Consider the following 17300-nt stretch of genomic DNA (forward strand, 5'->3'; position numbering starts at 1 on the left):
GGTATCATTCACTTAAAAATAAGAGAAACAATAGATATTTTTCTAAGCTTAAATTTAGAACTAGAATGAGCGCCAGTCTGGGGGGTTTGGTTCACTTTCTTACTGTGAGTCCATTAAGGTATTACTCCTGGCTGAAGTTTGCCTACAGCGTAATGCTGTAAAGCAGCCAAGTTATCCTTGAAATATGGGCTAATATTCATAACTTATTAGAGTCTCATTAGGCCTTTTATCTAAATAAGCTTTAAATTCTCCACAAACTGGTTATGTGGAGATATGTTGTTTTAAGGTAAAGTAAAATCCATTGAAATGAGTTTGTCGTTTTAATTATATTAGCACCTTTCAAGTGGCCACATTTATTTGGAATGTTTCCATAAGGAGAAGAAATAAATTAACAGGATCATGCATCGGATGTGCTTGGCTGTAGTTCAAAGCAATGGAGATTTCAGAGGGAAACATTCATATGCTTGTCAACTCTAAAGAAACAGGACTAAATTTTCTTCAACAGGGGAGAAAATATCCAAATAGACCATAGGTTGTAGATCATAGGAAAGTGCACCAAAATGTTCTCTACTTGAAACTCCTACATTTGTCTCATATTAAACATCAGCAGCATTACCAGCAAACCTGTGTTGGAGAGTAAAATCACTTAAGACTTACTTAAATGTATTTCTTAAAAAATCATCTTCCAGTGATAATCTACTTAAGTATCTCCCTCCTTTATTTTAATTTTTTTCCCTCCAGAATGACCGCATCTGTGAGGGTGGAGAGAGGCTGAATAATTGGTTTGGGTCCAGAGGAGCCTGAATTTACTCCTGATGGTTTGATGGAACCCAGACCATATGCATATGGTGGATTATTTTTCTTGACTCCCCTCCCCCCCAAAAGGACAATGATTATTTTTTCCCCAAGGGCATGAGGTGTAGGAATGAGAGAATGGACATGGAAATCATGAAACTTAATTGAATCTTCTGGGCAAAAATACAACTCAGCTTCGAATTAAAGATCAAAGCCAGGAAACCTTTAAATAGTGCATGTTGAATAATCTGGAAAGGTAACTGGGTAGTTTTTATTGTCATTGAGGACAAAGCAAAATAAGTGTGTTTCAGATGCAGGGGAAGGGAATTGGGTTACCCACAAAGAAAGGCTCCTACTCTGCAGAAAACATCTTTCAGGGAGGGTTTAAGAATCGAACAATCTGGGGGCGCTTCGGCTCAGGGCGTGATCCCGGCGTTACGGGATCGAACCCCACAGCAGGCTCCTCTGCTATGAGCCTGCTTCTTCCTCTCTCACTCCCCCTGCTTGTGTTCCCTCTCTCGCTGGCTGTCTCTATCTCTGTCAAATAAATAAATAAATAAGTAAATCTTTTTAAAAAAAATGAATCGAACAATCTTCTATTTGGAGGCAGGGTAGCAAATATGCCTAGAGATGAATGCTGGCATCATGTTTTTGTTGTTACATAGTTTTCCACAGTGGGGAGCCATGATTGTCATATAGTTCTTTTTGTAAAACCTTTTAAATATGCATGCATTCTCTCTCAGATGTTATAAGAGCAAGAGACTTTGCTTCTCATCAATAAGATAATGTCTTTCATACTTCCCATAATTCAATGTCTTCTTTATATTAGGTATTTAATAAGTATTTGCTGAATGAAAACAAATAACTCTTTGAAGTATGAGATCTTTTCTGAGTATCTTGGAATTAAGGTAATTCATTTATATGGTATTTAATTGAGCACCTTCTATAAGCCTGGTACTATTCTAGGCTCTGAGAATAAAGCAGTGAATAAAACAAAAGCTGCTGCTTTCAGAGAGCTAACATTCCAAAGAGAGACTGACAGTGAGTAAATGTAATATTTCAGGTAATAAATATTATGAAGAAAAGTCAGAATCGGGGGGATAGGGCATTATGGATGTTGTGCAGACTGGGTGCCGTTTTACAGAGGGTGTCTGGGAGGGCTTCTCTTGAGAAGGTGGCTACAGTGTCCTGATTAGGTGGGTTCAGGGAACAGTGTAGCTGAAGGGGGTGTGGATGGGAATGGAGGAGTGGGTGATACAGGCTGTGGTAAGGAGTTTGGTTTTAGAACACATTGGACCTTGTTAAGCAGAGAAGAGACACGGTCTAATGTATTGATCTAATTATACTTGTTGAAAAATCAAACTATGGTGTTGATACGAAAAGCTAACTACAATTACACTGCAAAAGAAATCACCCAAACTCCAAACGTTTTCCAGTTTATGCTCCCTCTTCAATAGCTTACTCCTTGGCCATATCCCAGTAAACCTCATTGCAGCTCAAGGCTGACATCTAGTGGATACTTTCATAACTTTATAGTTTGGACCATGATAGCTCTTGATTAGGAATAGAGGGTGAGCTTTAACATAGAAATAAAAAACAGGATAATAAAAGTTATTAGGACAAGACTATAGCAGATTTGCCTTTTTGTTTTTCTTTGGCTCATATTCAGGTAAGTTTGTATTTTTCTAGCAAATATTTTTTAAAGCTGTTGGGTTTAGCTGCCAGAAGATTGGAGCATCAAAATCACAGGCTGGTGAGGAGGGAATAAGTTAGGACCAGTGGAATCAACCAGGAGAAGGTGCTCTGGTTCTAGGGGTGGCCCTCAAATGGTAGCCTGTGGTTTGTTGTATGGGGTTTGGTGGACACTGATTTACAAAATAGGTCTGATCTCATGAGTTGGGCATGATGGGAGGAAGTTTAAGGCAGTGTAGAAATACTCATGTCAGGTGAGGTTGGGTGTTTCCAAAGCTTAGGTAGGGTATTTCAGTGCCATAGTCAATAGCTTTAGCTTTATAATTAGACATCTGGCTTCATGTCTTACTCTGCCATTTATTGGCTTTGAGAACTTGTACAAGTTGCACTCTCTGTCTCAATGTCTAAATAGTACCCACTACATAAAGATGCTTTATTAAGTCATTTAATTGATGCCAAGCACTTAACAAACTGGCATTTAGTAATCAGTCAATAACAGCCAGGTGTTACTGTTCAGAGGCACCAGAAGTAGCCATTAGGGGTAGAAAAGTAGGCTACTGTAATGATATTTTCATTGGATATAGCAGAATTTGGCTTTTAACCATTTTGTATATCTTATGATGGGGTGGTTGAATATTCTGCTTAACTAATGTATATACCTTTTATGCTGTATAGAGATTAAAACTGTTCAGTGTTTTTCATTACTTGTAGGAAAAAAGATCCAAACATCTAGCTCTGCATGACCTGGCTCCTGCCTGCCTCTCATTTTCATCTCCTACTGCTCTTCCCGCTCAGTTTCTGCATTCCAGACATGCTGGTCTTGCAGGGCCTCCAGCTCCTTGTCCTGTTTGTCATTAGACTTCGCAAAGGCAGTTTGCTTATCAGTCCAACAGCCAAGCACACATCTAGTTAATCCCCACTCCTCTTTGACATTTCTTCAGGGAAACTTTCCCTGTCTCCACCCCACTATTCTGCTGGGCAAGCCTCCCTTCTTTAAAGAACTCATAGCATTCTGCTTGCTTGTTTGTTTGTTTGTTTATTTATTTATTTATATTGTGATGTTGCACAATTCTGGAATTCTGCTCTTTCAGTTTTTCTTCAGAACACTTATCAGAGTTTCAAAGTATGTATTTGGATGATTACTCACTTCCCAACTAGACTGCAAACATCTTGAAAGCTGAAACTATGTCTGCTTTACCCATTACTTTGTTCCCGCCACAGTGCCTGGTGCATTTAGACTCTCAAATATCTTTTGAATACTAAAGAGAGTAGTCTAAGGAAGGAGGGATCTTGCTTGAAATTAAAATGTAGAAATAGGTAAAACATTTGGTGACTGAGTATGGAGATGTAGTGGGTACTGTGGTGTGATGCCCAGTTTTCCTCTTAAACAAGGCACTCATCCCTCCAGATTCTGAGAATTTTGATGGGTGATGCCTCTCTCAGCTTAGACCCTCTATAGGAATTGCCCTCAGCACAGAGAGCCACCCCACCTAAGGCACACTCCTTCCTGAAAGCAGCCCACATCCAGTGACAGGTTAACTGGGGGCTATGTGCTCCACCCTTTGCCTCAGTGTGGAACAATTTTGAAAGGCCATTCCAGGTCACCATAGGATTGGCTGAGGGCACTGTTTGAACTGCAGCAGCTATTCAACTCCCTCCACCTCATCCCTCCCTCAGTCCTCACAGGTGCTATTCTTGAGAGCACCTCCCCTCCCCCAAACCACCTGCACTCAAGTCTCAAAAGTCTATTTCCTAGGGAACAGACCCACAACTGGGCATGAGGGAGAGGGAGGAGTCTCAGGTGGCTGCTCCCTTTCTGGCTTGAGACAGCACATGATGCCATCCACTGAGATGAGCACAGGAAAACAATAATATACNGACCCACAACTGGGCATGAGGGAGAGGGAGGAGTCTCAGGTGGCTGCTCCCTTTCTGGCTTGAGACAGCACATGATGCCATCCACTGAGATGAGGAGCACAGGAAAACAATAATATATAGAAATTGAAGCAGGTTTGCTGAAAAGAGGTAAGTTTTAGAGGTGTTAAGTCTGAGGATCTTGTGGGATAGCCAAGAGTCTGAAGCTCAGAAGAAAGATCTAGGCTAGAGGTATGAAATCAGGGTCACTGACACTGCTAAACAGTGACATGAAAGAGCTCGCCTATGAAAGGAGAGTGAAAGAAACAGGACTAGTGTGACCTGGGAACCAGAAGAGGGAGGCAGGACAAGGAAGACAAACTTGTGGCAAATAAAAGAGTGATCACCGGNAATGATCACCGATAGGGAAACGAGTATGAGCATTATGGATACCAGTGGCAGCACAGAGAGGTTTACAGCGATTTCAGGCAGACGTGTCAGGTGTGGAGAGCTCAGCACGGGTGTTTGTTCATTGTATCTAATGGCACTTGCAGGGGACAGTTTTAGTGGAGTGGGTACAAGAAGCCAGATTCCAGTGAAGTAAATGCGGTAGGAAGGAAGAAGAGATGGGTATGGAAATCGTTCACAGTTCTCATGAGATAGGAAAAACGAGGAGAGGTAGAGAGAGCAGTGAGAACCCAAGACAACAGAAGGATATTTATATATAAATGATGGGGGAGATGGGCTGTAAGGAGAATGTCCAGTTAGAAAAGTATGAAGTGGAGGCTACAGGAGTGACAACTAGAAGTTCTTGAGAAAGTGAAAGAGGATTCAACACACAAGATTAATCTTGGAGAAGTGGAGCTAAATTACTAACACGGAAGGAAAATGAATAGACATGGAGGCAGGTCACAGTAGCTACTAATTATTCATGCTCTTTAAATACCAGGAACTTTTAGTACTTTCTTCAACCCTCACAACAGATCTGGAACAGGTGCTGCCAAGGGGGCGGGACCTCGGTTCTGATAGGCTCCTTGCCTCCCTGGAGCCCTGCCCAGTCCCCCAGGTAGGCGGGTAAAAACACGCTTCCGGGCAGGCGGGCCGTGTTCTCGAGAACTGGGTTTGTTCCAGAAGCCACCCCTCACCTTGTGAAACAGGTTACACAAGGAAGCAGAAGTGAAGACTGCATTTCTCGAAGGGAGCGACAGGAGTAGGGAAGATGGACGCGGAATACGGACTGGATGACGCATGCGCGCTGCAGGCGCGACGGAGGCCGAGAAGGGGGCGCTTCAGTGCGCAGGCGCCGAGATGGGGCACGGCGTTTGTCTCCCGAGCTTCGGGATTCTTGTTCTGCCGCTCGCTGGAGCCCCATGTGATTCCCCAGTTTGATTTGTAGGAATTATGTTAATAAAAAATTGGTGGCGATCTAACATCTACCAATAGGGAATTCGTTAATTAAAATATAATTATGTACTTATGATGGAATATTCTGCGGTTCCACCTGTGCAACCAGAAGTTTAGAGAGAGCGTGTGTGTGTGTGTGTGTTGTTGGTCTGTTTAGGTACCAATATTCTTTTTTTGAGCTGTTACTTATGGCTGGCAGCCACGCTGTTAATTCAGAGCTTTGTGGGTGGGCATNTTATGTACTTATGATGGAATATTCTGCGGTTCCACCTGTGCAACCAGAAGTTTAGAGAGAGCGTGTGTGTGTTGTTGGTCTGTTTAGGTACCAATATTCTTTTTTTGAGCTGTTACTTATGGCTGTTAGCCACGCTGTTAATTCAGAGCTTTGTGGGTGGGCATGTGCAGTTACTTTCCCATAGGTGGAATTAGATGTGGGAACCAGTTGCAGTTATGAGGAGGGCAATGATGAATGAGTTGTGTCTGCGCCAGGTGGGTCTGTGGTGGGGAGCCGGCGTGGTGGTCACTTGGATAAGAACTCTCCAAAGGGCCTTTCTCAGGGGTGAGGGAGCAGGAGTTGTGCTGTTAGATGCAGAAGTTGAGCGGCTTGCTAGAGGACAGGCATTGCAGGAGGGACCTCTGAATCTGCTCCACAAGAAAAAGAATCAGCCCTGAGGATTCGCCATACCTGGGAGTCACCATTGTGTCCTGTATTTCTCAGGTGGGAGTCAGGACAACAATCCACTGCTATTCCTCAACTGCAAACTCTGGGGGATCCTGCGGAGGTCTTCTCCGCTAAGCTTCAAGTTAGAGGCAAGCCTCTCATACCCACCACCTTGGGTTGGAAGACCAGCAGCTCCAAAGAAATCCTCCATCCTCTTCCAAACTGTACTCTTACCCTTCTATATCTTCGTTATGGGCAGGATGATGGTTTGAAGGTTTTTAGCCAAGTCCTCCTTTGCAAACTCACCACCAGGATGATCTGTTTCACTACTGATTCATGCCTCCAAATATTTCGATATATTGATTAATGCCACCAAAAGACGAGCTTGGTTTGATGCTACAGCATTATCAGAATCAATCTGCAGGGAGCAAGGAAAACTTTCGTGGAATAAAGGAGCTTGGTCAGTTCTGTGTTAGAAACCAAGGCTACCCATAGATTCAGACTTGTCCAAATCCCAGTTCCACTGAACAAGCAGAACTCAACTCTTTATTTTTTTCCTCCCAAGTTTTTATTTAGATTCCAGTTAACATACAGTATAATGTTAGTTGTTAGTTTCAGGTGTAGAATTTAGTGATTCATCACTTAATGCAACACCCAGTGCTCATCACAAGTGCCCTCCTTAACTAGCAGAACTCAATTCTAAACTAGCTCTTTTTCAGTGCACTTCCTGTGGGTGCCCTTACATTGAGAGAGCGGACATCAAAGTGCCAGCAGAGGGACACTGTGTTCTTTTCCCACAGACCATCTCAGGCATGTCTTATAACTTCTTTAGCCCCTCTCAGATAATAAAAAGTCCTTGAGTCACTTTCAGACCCAAGAGTAATCTTTGAGTAATTAAAATTCCAGTCCAGTGTTACAATGATATAATGATTTTACGCATCTGAAAGCTTCTGTCCACCTTTATTTTAAGCCTGGTGAAAAAAATTTCAAACCATAAAGAAGATTTTATTACAAAATGACTGCCCCACCCCCTCCCCACCCTCAGTTCCACTCCCCAGAAGGAGCCATTATAACTCCTGTTTGTTTTTGTATTTAGTAAATTTTAGCTATTGACAAATTTACTTCAACCCTGGCTTCTCAAGCAGTATTCAGGTTCTACCAGCTGGTGATATTAATGCTTTGGAGAAATGAGGGGTAACTCCTTACAGACAAGCTGTGGCACTTTACCCCCCTTCACCTGGATGCTGCCTCCTTATGATCTTGAAACAGCAGGTGAATTGAAAGCCTGTATGAAGCCCCAGAAGGCCAGACTTGCTGTCTGTTAAAAAAAAAAAATCATTCATTTAAAAGCTTTTTAAAAACAGGAATGATGGTTTGTTACAAATCATGCTCACTTTACTCTAGTAACTTTAGACCCAAAGGTCTGCTTTCGCAAGCCTGGCTGTGGTAGTGTTTGCATGGATTAGGTGCAGCTTTGATTGTACGTGATACATTTGGAAAGCCTGACAAGTCTGTCTCTTGGGAGCAATACTACTCCTGTGCCTTTTGTCTGCAAAGAATTGCCTCAGTGCAGCTAATGCTGTCAGTCTCTTGTCTTAGGACCCACAAAAGCTGACCCTTCTTGCTCTCTTAGCCATGCCTTACAAGGCAGCACTTCTGCAAGTCCAGTGAGCACAGGGACATAATCCACGCTATTTGGTGTCTTTTCTATAGTCCATGGCAGAACATAGTAGTGTATTATTTTTTTTTTTAAGATTTTATTTATTTGTCAGAGGGAGAGAGGGAGAGAGCGCACAAACAGGGGGAGCGGCAGGCAGAGGGAGAAGGAGGCTCCCTGCTAAGCAAGGAGCCCGATGTGGCATTCGATCCCAGGACCCTGGGATCATGACCTGAGCCAAAGGCAGACGCTTAACTGACTGAGGCACCCAGGCGTCCCCATACCAATGTATTCTGTCCAGCACCTTCTAGGTTATTATCACGTTCTCCACTCTCTCCTTGTCCTCTCCCTCTACTACTCAGTACCTCCTAAACTGGCTTACTGGCTCCTCTTTTAGAAGGCTCTCCACACAGAGGCCAATCTCAGCTTCAGATCCACTGTGCATTTGCAACTGAACCAAATGAGTTTGTCAGCTCCCTGCACAGTGAGCCAGTAAAAGACTGACACCAAGCTTTTGCAGTGAAGAAAGATAGGCTATATATTGGTACGGAGAACGAGGGACTAATGTTCAAAGTCCTGAACTCTCTGATGGCTTACAAATGAGGGTTTTTAAGGGCAAAATTTGAGGTAGGGGCCTCCTGAGAAGGTGGGCACTGTTGCTTGGAGGTCCGAGAGTCGTGTTAACAGGTGTTACTTAGCTTCTCAGAGGTGCCCTTCTTCTGGTGCCCCTTCATCGGGCCTCTTCTATCTCAAGAGACTTGGAATCTGGAAACAATCTTCATTTCTTATGTTAGATATTTTGTTAGGTACATGTGGTGCTCATGTGTTCAGGGCAGTGCCGATTAGCTGCCTGTGCATGCTCATACTAACTACTTGCATGTGTGTAAGCTACTGTGGTCGCATTTCTTCATGTTCCTTTGAGTGATAAGCAAGCATCACTGCCTCCTGGACCTGGGTCTGTGTCCTTTCGGGCCAAGCCTNTTGCATGTGTGTAAGCTACTGTGGTCGCATTTCTTCATGTTCCTTTGAGTGATAAGCAAGCATCACTGCCTCTTGGGCCTGGGTCTGTGTCCTTTCGGGCCAAGCCTGGGGAGGATATAACCTCTGATGTTCTTTCATCCAAACTAACAAGATGGATGCTGGCTTCAAGTTGCCTGGTCTGCTGGGTCCTTTAAAATTTTTCCTTTGCCAGCGGGCATGATGCTAAACTTCGTCAGTAGAGGGCACTGGAGAGACACTGGAGGAGGAAGGGCTTTTCTTTCCTAGTTGGGATGTCCTGCTCTCTGCAGTGTCCTGCATTGTGCACAGGCTTTCTGGTGCCTAGCTTCTCCAGGACCAGGTTCCTGAGCCCAGCTTCTGCAGTGCACTGTGGCCAACAGTGCCCAGCAGCCAGAAACTTCGCAGGAACCACCCCTCCCCCTTAGGTATTTTCATAGTGGAGTACCTCCAGAGAATTCCCTCCCTTTGGAGGGCTGCCCCAGCACCCAGAGAGGGCAGTTGCTGCAAGCTGCAGCACTGTGAGTTCTCTGCCATCCAGGAAGCCACAAGAGCTTCCCTCTCCAACAAGGGCTGGGGCTCAGCCCTGGGAGTAGGGAGGCCCTTGCCTGGGGAGTGGCTGCTCCTTAGGTCTGCTATGCCTATATTTTTTAGAGTTCTCCTCATGGCTTCAATCTCCTGTTAAATAGTAAGTCTTGATTTAAATTTTCCCTGTTCAAATTAGTGTGTAGTTTCTGTGGGCTGACTGGATCCTGACTGATCCACGTTCAATCTTTTCGAAATGTAAATCTGATGTCACTCCTTGTTTAAGACCATGCTATGGTTTCACTCTGCTTACAGGGTAAAGAAAACCCCCTCATTTTCATGGTTTCTGAGGCTCTGTCCAATCTGTCCTCTCTTTCCCTCCTTGGCCTTATCGCATATCAGAGTCCCCCTTGCTTTCTTCCTGTGGCAGAATTTTTATGGACACTGTTCCCTTTCCCTGAAATCATCTTCCCTCACTTTCTCACCTGGGAAATCCCTGTTTCTTTTCAGGCCTCATGTTAATCATCTCATCTTCAGGGAAACTTTCTCATTTTCTCTCCTAGGTTGAGTCTCTTGTATTCACTNTTTCTCACCTGGGAAATCCCTGTTTCTTTTCAGGCCTCATGTTAATCATCTCATCTTCAGGGAAACTTTCTCCATTTTCTCTCCTAGGTTGAGTCTCTTGTATTCACCTTCAGGGCAGCATCTAAGTCTCCTTCAGACCATTTTCCATGGTTGTAACTTTACATATGTTTGTACAGTTTTTTTTTTTTTTTGAGAAATATCTGCAGTCCTACAGACTGTAAACTCCTCGAGGACAAGGGACTGTGGCTTTTTTGTGTCCCTGTATGGCCCTTGCATCTAGCACATGTTGCCGAGTGCTGTTACAAAGCAGGCATTCACCACCCACAGGTGTCTTGGTGCAACGACTTCCCTTTCCTTACTCCAATCTGCCACAAGATGGCAGGCTAAGACACTCTTGCGCTTGATTTCCTTTGTGGTAAGAAGTGGTGCTTCAGGCTGAAGTGACTTTCTGGGCCTGAAGAGGATTCCTTTAGAGTGAGATTGAGTCACACATTACAGAAGATTTCTCTGAAAATGCCCTCTGCTGCACTTCTTCACGAAGTCTGAGGAACAATCTGGAATGCTAATCAGCAAGACAAAGGAGAGANAAGAAGTGGTGCTTCAGGCTGAAGTGACTTTCTGGGCCTGAAGAGGATTCCTTTAGAGTGAGATTGAGTCACATATTACAGAAGATTTCTCTGAAAATGCCCTCTGCATCTGCACTTCTTCACGAAGTCTGAGGAACAATCTGGAATGCTAATCAGCAAGACAAGGGAGAGAGTCTTGTTTGTTTGCACCTCGTCTTGTTTGTTTGCCTGAGGTGCTATTTTTCTAGAGAGCAGTTCTAGAAAACAAGACTGCTGAACTCTGATTCATGTGGGAAGAAAGGTGGGAAGTATTTACTGCCCCCTTCTCACACTGTTTTGCATTAACTGTGATTTCTAGAGGAAAGGTCAGCAAACTATAGCCCTAGGGCCAAATCTGGCTCTCTGCCTGTTTTTGTAAATGAATTTAATTGGAACCCAGCTGTATCCATTTGTCGACATATTGTCAGTCTTTTACACAACTGTGAATAGTTGTGACAGAGACCATATGGTCAGCCAAGCCAAAAATATTTACTATTTGGCCCTTTAAGACAAAATCGGGGAAATTTTGGTCTAGAGGAATGTAAACATTTAGAAGCCTTAATATCTGGTTAACATTGACCTGACTTTTCATAAAAAGTAGTGATTTAATCTTTTGGGGAAAGATCTATTTTTCTTTCCAAGAAGCAAACATTCTGGACAGGGATGATATGTATTCCTTCAAGTTTCTTAGAAGTTGTACCCATGTAAGTCAGAATTATATTTATTAATTCTTTTCAGGAATGACACATTTAAGTGTGCTATATCTTTTCCTTAGTAGAAAATATGGGCATATGTGATGCAAATTCTTTGTAGTTTCTTTGCGTGCTTTCTCATGGGAAGACTAATAAGTCACTGTTATACTAATTATTTGTCAAGGTACCAACCAAAGGCCCTGTAGGTATTTACCTTTCATTCAGTAAATCTTCTTGTGATGGGTGGTGTGGCTTATGTTGGGGAAGAAAGATCTTCCTCTACCCTTCAAATTCTTTTGGCTGGTCTAAGAATTAAATTGACATGAGACAGATTACTAGGAAAAAATGAAATTTAATTACATATATACGGGGAATCCACATAAAAATGAGATTCCAAAGACAGTCAGGAAAAATGAGGTTTGTATGTCATTCGGGCCTAAGGAGAAGGGGGTAGGGGCCTGGGGCTTCTAAAGGAAGGAATGCAATTCACAAGAAGCATAGAAAGAGTAAATGTTTCGTTTTGTTGGGCCATACAGAAACAATGGGACATGGAGTGGATTTAGATCAAGTGGGCCTTGCTAGGCTCCTCCCTATTTATCATATCTAGTTCATATTACATTATAGGTATCCATGGTGATGGCTCCCTTCCTGAAGCAGGTCCTCTATCTAAATTCTTTTAGGCAGTTACAAGGGAGGCAAAAAAAGAAAAAGAAAAGAAAAACTTCTTGAGTTTTCTGTTTTTTAAAAATAAGCTGAAAGAATCCACATGCCAAGGAGGCATATGTTGGGATAGTACATTTTGCCCCCTGCACTTATTTATGAGTTTGTAAGTGCTCAGACATTGCTAAGTCAGAATCACGTTAATTCTAGATTACAGGTTCTAGATAGTAAAATACATTTTATACAGATCTTCTTGACAAAACATTTTGGGTAAGATAGTGGATAGTCCTTACAGTTTCTTAGTGCTCTTATACTTACAAAAACAGGCAAATCAGAACCAAAGTAATTAGTTTTAAGCACACATAGATAAGGGATTAGCTGTCCCCTCTTAGATCCCTTTAGTGTAGGCAGATGACTGTTCTGGCCTGGTGGGGAGGCCTCTTTCTGGCAAGGTCTGCAGAAAGGAGCTGCCAGAAGGGAAAATTCTCTGCTTATGAGTATTGGTGGAGAATAAGGCAGGTAGGCTGTCTACCCTCTTCATCATAGTACCTTTTTTGCAGAAAGTTTTTCAGGCATGTATGGGAAACCCATCTTTATGGCAAGGTAGTTATGGAATGGGAATTGGTGGTAGGGGTGGTGGGCCTGGCTGGCTTAGTGGAGCATGTGACTCTTGATCTTGGGGTTGTGGGTTCTTTTTTTTTTTTTTAAAGATTTATTTATTTGAGAGAGAGAGAGAGACAGCCAGTGAGAGAGGGAACACAAGTAGGGGGAGTGGGAGAGGAAGAAGCAGGCTCTCAGGAGGGAGCCTGATGTGGGGCTCGATCCCAGAACGCCGGGATCACGCCCTGAGCCAAAGGCAGACGCTTAACGAGACGGCCACCCAGGCTCCCCGGGGTTGTGGGTTCTGATGTAGTTTTTGAATGTAGGTGTGGTCCAGAGCCCATGGAAAAGAAAGGATTCTTGAGATGTCTTTGGTGCAAAAAAAGGTGATTTTATTAAAGCACGGGGTCAGGACCTATGGACAGAAAGAGCTGCTGCACTGGGGGCATGAGGAGGGGCCCATTATATACTTTTAAGTTGTGTTTCTGTGTGTGTGTATGTCTGTGTGTGTTTTATGCTCCTCGGTTATCCAGCCTCAAGGCATGGCTTTTCCCTTTGAAGCCCAAATACCGAGTCTGTGCACTCATTTTGCTGAACACTGCAACTGTGGTATTAGGTTCACCTCCCCAAGTCTTTCCTGGGGCTTCAAAGGAATTGTTACATGCACCACAAATCCACCGTGGTTGTTGCTTATTGCCTTTATCTGTCCCTACAGGATTGTGGGGCGCCTGGCTGGTGCTCAGTGCTCCCGCAGGGACTGCTGTGTTACTGGTCACACTCTATGGTTCCTGGATCATTGTCTTCTGAGAAACGAGGCTGCATAATATCCCTCCCCTACTACAAATACATTCACTCTCTTAATTTCTTGAATCCTAGTTAAAACAAAGCTTAGCCTTTAATAAAAATGTACTGAAGACTTTGAGATGGAGAAAACAAAGTATCTCCCTGTCACTTCTTGGCCTACTGAAATTTGGCTCTGTCTCCCTTCCCTCAGTTTTTAAGAACATACCAAAGTTAGGAGAAAAGTGTAATGAATTGCTGTGTACCATTACCCAGACTCAACAATTACTTATCTTTTGTCAATCACATTTCATTTATGTTATTCCCTTTCTAGGTCATTATAAAGCTAAGCCTAGACATCATATCATTTTACCCATAAATGCTTCAGTATACCTCTCTAATAAATAATGACATTTAAATATATTTTTTAGATCCCACCCTCACATTATCACACCTATCAAAATGTCCCCATGTCATCTAATGCACAGTTCTTACCCAAATTTCCCTGTTTGTCTTAAAAAGGTCTGTTTACAATCATTGGTCAAATGAAGACCAGACAAGGTCACATGGGTAAGAGATAACGTCTCTTCTTTTCCCTTCTCCTGTTTTAGCTTCTCCTCCTTTTCCTCCCTCTCCTTCCTCACCTCCTCTTTTGAAATAACAGCGTTTACCATTTATTTAAAAATTTACAAACAGGAAAAAGTGAGGGAGCATCCACAGGCAAAAGCTAGATGTCTTAAATAAGGAGTTTTCTGGGTTACCTTTAATTCATGAGTGTAACTCAATATTCCCTGCCACCTCCTTCCTTTCCTGTTTTGGGATCCACAGAGGAGGGAAGTGTTTGTAGTCATACAAATACTTAAAGCATACATTCAAACCGTGACTTAAGCAGACTCTGTGCAAATAGGAGAATAACGACAAACAAGATGAAGTATACATTTGAATGGGGATGCAAATGTACCTTTTGAAAAATAAGAGAAGTCATAGTAAGGAAGATTAAATGTGCATCTGAAAGGAACTTCACATATATATTTGCAAAGAAAAGAAGTCACAATATTTCCATGGTTTAGAACTTTTATTTTTAAATTTATTTACTTACTTATTTTGTAAAGATTTTATTTCCAAGTAATCCCTACACCCAACATGGGGCTTGAACCCACAACTCTGAGATCATGAGTTGCACACTCCACCAACTGAGCCAGCCAGGCACCCCTATAACTTTAAGAATAAGAGATATAAAACTCTTTTGAGTATGACCATGCTTTTGCTCATTATTCTTCCCTCCATGTAAGGTCCAATCCGCATACTTAGAGCTATACATTTGCTAGGCTGTAATTATACTGTAAGAGACACTTGAGGGAGGTTAACTGTTCTACCCACATCGATTTTGACCACCCCCTTCTGCTTTGGCCACACTGTAGCCAGAGTGATCTTTATGGATAATAATATAATCATCCTTCATAAGTGGCTTCCAGTTGCACTCAGAAGAAAACCAGCATCTTTTAGCTTAGCTTACAAGGCCTTGGATGGTTCACCCCTGCCTGTCTCTCCAGTTTTATTTTGGGCCATTTTTATTTTCTTTCTTTTGCTTTAGTCCTTCTTATAGTTTCTATAGAATGTCACGTTCCCTCCTACTACACGCCTTTGCTCAGGCCATGTTTTCTAATTGGAATACTTTCCTCATCTCCCACCTTCCATCTAAGTTGGGTGACTTCTTTGTTAGAGAACCATATTCTTCTCCTACAGAGCACTTACCCAAGTTCGAGATCATTAATTCATTAATGTGATTATTTGGTTTCATCTCTTTTCCCCAGTCGGGTTGTGCATTATACAGCCTATATGAATGGTGGCCCTTCCCTGCTAGATCACAAATGTCCAGAAAGTCAGGGCAATGTCCATATTTTGCACCACTTTTACACCCCGCACATCGAAGAACTCAATATATATTTATTAATTGAAAAAGTGAATACCTACCAGGGATGGACCTTATTCAGGCTCATTTCTCTAGCTTAAAAAAAATTAAAGTTCTTTAGGTTTCTGTGACTCATTTATATGCATAACTTATTCTTGTTATTTGCTGGTAGTTATACTCTATAAAGTTGCCTCGAACCCTGAATTAGCCAATACTGCAGTATTGCTTGTAGGGCAAATACAGGGTTAGGTTCCTGTGAGCCTCTGCTCACATTTTTGTCAACTGATCAATATATAACCTTGTTTTATATGTGTTTCTATTTAACGACACTATTTAATATCATTGTTGATTTGTTAATATTGAACTCATAGCTAGCAGCACTGTAATTCACGTCTGAATGAAGCTTGCCGAATACATGTATTTTCTGCATCAGGCACATCACAGCCTTCTTGCACTTAGCAACACTAGACAGCACTTCAGCCCCGTTTGGGGTCCATGTAAAATCACCAACAAAAATCACAAAAATGTGAAAAAGATGGCACTAAGTAAACCATGAAAAGGACCTTTGTGTAAGAGGTAGAATGTCGCCTGTTTAACCTCATCTAAGAATGTGAACGTTGGGCAACTCAAAATTTTCCTCACTTTCTGAATGTCAGTGAATGACTCCAAGAGTTCTCTGAGTATGATTTTGGGGTTACAAATAAATTTTGGCAAATAGACAAATTTGCAAATAGGGAACATAAGAATAAAGAGGATCAATTGTATATGTGTATATAACAACAAAATATATACTATATAAATACATTTTACATTTATAGATATATAAATAAATAAATAATATATAAAATATATAAAATACATACTAACACAATTGTTATCTTATACATAGTNCCCACAACACCGGGATCACGCCCTGAGCCGAAGGCAGACGCCTAACCGCTGTGCCACCCAGGCGCCCCTGGACCTTTGTTTTTAAGAAGGTAGAATGTCGCCTGTTTAACTTCATCTAAGAATGTGAACGTTGGGCAACTCAAAAATTTCCTCACTTTCTGAATGTCAGTGAATGACTGCAAGAGTTCTCTGACTATGATTTTGGGGTTACAAATAAATTTTGGCAAATAGACAAATTTGCAAATAGGGAACATAAGAATAAAGAGGATCAATTGTATATGTGTATATAACAACAAAATATATACTATATAAATACATTTTACATTTATAGATATATAAATAAATAAATAATATATAAAATATATAAAATACATACTAACACAATTGTTATCTTATACATAGTGTTGAACTATTTGGCAATATATTGTATGCATGTCAATAAACATTCTTTTATAAAATATATTCTAAATGGTGTTTCCCAGACTAAAGTTAAATGAGTGCTGGGTTATAAGGAGTCTATGGGAAGTGAGTTTGGGAAATGCTGATATCAAGAAAGTCTCTATGTCTGTGGCATTTTAAAAAAGCCAGTGCCTCAGACTCTTGCAGATATGCTTTGATGGGAACTGGGTTACAGGTGCCAAAACAGAGGCTAGAACGAGTCTCTCGTTTGCAGCTGTCTATTTTGGCTATTGTTGGTTAGTTTGTTTTTCCAAGCTCTCAGAGCCCTGTTCTGCAGGGGTCTCCCTTACCTGCAGTTTTGCTCTCTGAGGCTTTCGCCTCCCTTGGCCGACCGCCTGGTCTGGAAGCGGATGCTCCTCCTTCTGACGTAGGGTCACGTTAATTACGACAGAAAGCGGGGCGTCACTCGCTGCTCTTTATCTCATCAGGCGGGCGTTTTATCTTCTCACGTCATGACAAGAACGGTGAGTACAGGACGATAAGATATTTTGAGAGAGAGACCATATTCACAGAACTTTATTGTTATACGTGT

At 42.1% G+C, this 17300-nt stretch overlaps 1 long non-coding RNA gene across 1 annotated transcript in view; it reads left to right on the plus strand.

The window, feature by feature from the left end:
• Positions 1-17181: 17181 nt before the first annotated feature.
• The window catches only part of LOC109491034, a 137949-nt gene continuing 137830 nt past the window's right edge, over positions 17182-17300 (plus strand). Inside the window, exon 1 of the long non-coding RNA XR_002144415.2 lies at positions 17182-17232. This is a non-coding gene — a long non-coding RNA (uncharacterized LOC109491034). The remainder of the gene's footprint in view (positions 17233-17300) is intronic.

This window comes from Ailuropoda melanoleuca, chromosome 7, assembly GCF_002007445.2.
Source record: "Ailuropoda melanoleuca isolate Jingjing chromosome 7, ASM200744v2, whole genome shotgun sequence".
Lineage (NCBI taxonomy): Eukaryota > Metazoa > Chordata > Mammalia > Carnivora > Ursidae > Ailuropoda > Ailuropoda melanoleuca.